Here is a 3,224-nt window from a genome sequence, read left to right on the forward strand (position 1 = left end):
ACACACACAGAGAGAGAGAGAGAGAGAGAGAGAGAGAGAGAGAGAGAGAGAGAGAGAGAGAGAGAGAGAGAGAGAGAGAGAGCGAGAGAGAGAGAGAGAGAGAGAGATAATTATTTTTTCTTGTTTGAATATGTGATTGAATATCCTCTTTGGAATTGATTGAATACTTCCTCATCTCTTTTAGTTATCCTTCTTTTAATGTCTCTCTCCCTTCGATATTAATGGAAAAGAAATGTTTATCAAACTTTCATTTGCAAACCAGTCATTAAATGCATGTGGATATATAGCTCACCTTTTAGAAGTTATCTAGTACTCCCACATAGAAGCGATATTTATTATAATCTTTCTTACTCAAGGTTTTCATTCATACATCTTCTCCTTTGAATATATTTCTGAAGACTTTGACATCAATGCAATTTTTTATCCATCTTCTTAATGTGATCAACTTATCTCACTCTTTTTTTTTAAGGATTTAATGAATACTCTCATTTGTATCTTTCCCTAAACTCATGCTTCTCTTCTCAACTAGGAGGTGTTTGAACTAAAATTTTCACTTCTATTGGTTTCTTCTTTAGTTGTCTTCTTCTCTCCAAAATTTAATAGTTTTTGGCTTGTGATATTTCTTCTCTCATCATCTCGATGTGTCTCTCCAATACAAAATTTTCAATAGTTTTATATATGTCCATAGCTATACAATTTATAAAATACAAAGTTTAGGTATATATTATTAATCTTGTTTCTCCATTAATGAGGATTTCTTATTTTTGTTCTACATTCTCTCATTTTTTGATCCAAATAGTTTCCTAAGTAGTACTATTCATAATAGCTGGTTTGGTCTCTATGTTTATGTACTTACTTTCCATAATCTATTATAAGTTCTTCTCCTTTAAATTTGTTTGACGAATCTTCCATACCAATTCCTTCCTTGATAATACCTTTGAATGTTTGATCTTTTATTGTTTCCATTTTCTTCATAGCCTAACCATGTCTTTCTAGTCTATGTTCTTTGAATATCAATTATATCAATTAGAATGTTGGATCCCTTTTCAAACATAAGACTACTATTGCATATGATGTTACTCTCATCTAGTTCCCTTTTAAACTTTTTAATTTCTTGACTCAATTTGGAACACTTTTTTTCTTTTTCACTTATATAATTTTTTACACCATTCTTAGCTTGTTTGGCTTCTTTAACTCAAGTCTTTATATCTTTAATAGTTTTTGAAATTTATATAAATTGTATCTTATGCTTAGTAACTTTCCATTTTAGTTTATTATTTTGTTTGTATGTATAATGTAGCTCTTCAGTGACATCTTCCTCACTAGATGATTCATAAATATCTCTGGCCTCATCAACATCTTCTTCTTTTTCTCATTGGTTTTGGCCAAAAAGAGTATCTTATCTTATAAATCATCACTTTGGTATTCAAAATTTCTCTTCTCTAATGAGCTGCTTTCTTTCTTCAAGTAAAAAATCTATTTGTTCTTATGAAAATTCTTCTTCTTATTATTGTGATTAGTATGCTTCTTTCCCTTTTCCTTTGTGTATTCCCCTTCATATTCATTGGAATCATTTATTCTAAAGGAGTGTTTGGATGTATAAGTTCCTACTCTTTGGAAATCAAAACAATTGAAGGGGAATTTTCTTTTGAATTTTCCATGACCCTTTTTAATATTTCTTTTCAATTAAATCTCTTCTCCATTTGATTGACTTGAAATTTTATTGAACACATTCTTTTTGTACTTCCCTTTTGTGATAGCTTTGAATGCTATTTATTTTATAGGTTCTTTTCCTCCAATTATCATTTCAAAACTGGTAAGAATCCTATGCAATTTGTCCTTTTTTGGTTTATACAAAAATTTCCTCTCTATGATTTCAGACACCTTAGAATCAGATTTGATTGGTAGCGATATTAAAAATATTCTACTTCAAATTTCTCTTCAATTTTCTCATCATGGGATTTCATTAAATCGATGACTTCATCTACACAATATAGTAATAGAATCATGTCTTCATCTTCTTTCATTTTGAGTCTTAAAAATGTGTTGCAATAGATTTGGATTTTATCTTTTCATTTCTTTATCAAATCCTTCAAAAATATTTTCCAACTTGTCCCAATCTCCTTTATTGATTTACAATACACAACTTTTGTGAGTTTTGAGATGGCTAGATTGCCTATAATAACATGCTATTATTTGATTTTCTTTTTCACTTATTCTCTTCCTAGTTGAATCTATTGGTGGTGTCATTGGAAGTGTACAATCTGTTAGTAACTAGGAACATTTTTGCCCCTTGGATGTATTGTAGAGATATTGTATTGATGGAAGGTTTTGTCATTGGTGATAATATACATTCTTTAGTTCATGATAGTCTCAAATTCTATATATTTCAGGTTATTTTTCAGATCATCAAGGATAATGGTTGATAGACTTGGATATGAAATCTTATATTTATGTAGTATAAAAAGTGTCTACATCATATCTATTATTTAGTATACTTTATACAATATTTTTGTTAAGTCTTATAGTGATTAGTGAAGACTAGTAGCTGAAGAATATACAAGAAATAATGATAGACATAGTTAAAGATATTTTTCCTAATTTCCTAATGGAAAAAAAATTGATATTGAAATGTATGGAATGTGATATAAGACTTGTTTGTGCTCATATATTTGGAAGTGATAGGAATTTTCCTTATTTTGAAAAGGTCGCTAGTGTGTAACATGCAATGTATTTTATTGACAACCAACTATGGTATTGTAGTATGTGGTATATCATTGAAAAAATTTATATGTTCATTGTAACATAAGAGAAATGTAATTTAATGGTTGTATTGATTTGTATGCCTTAACATGATCTTATTTTACATTAAGGAAGCTTTGACTTTTGAATTAATTAATTATTTGTAAGGGTATAAAGGAAATATGTTTCGCTTCTAACAAAGGTTCAAGGTTTCCTAATAAGGATATGTCCTTGAATAGGGACTTTTGTACCAAATGAACTATAATTTACTCCAAAAAAGGTCAAATCCTTTTATAAGGAACTTATATATTAGTAAATTATCTTGTGGGTAGCATTCCCATTGAGATCTTCCCTTTGATCAAGGGTTTCCCTAGTCAATAAACCATTATTTAATGATGTATTATTTTTAATTGTTGGTGATTAATTTTACATGATTGGATGTAATTATATTTTTCAACAACCAATTCCCTCCCCCCAACTAA

This window comes from Cupressus sempervirens, chromosome 3 (genome assembly GCF_028749045.1).
Source record: "Cupressus sempervirens isolate cs-2001-9-10 chromosome 3, ASM2874904v1, whole genome shotgun sequence".
Classification (NCBI taxonomy): domain Eukaryota; kingdom Viridiplantae; phylum Streptophyta; class Pinopsida; order Cupressales; family Cupressaceae; genus Cupressus; species Cupressus sempervirens.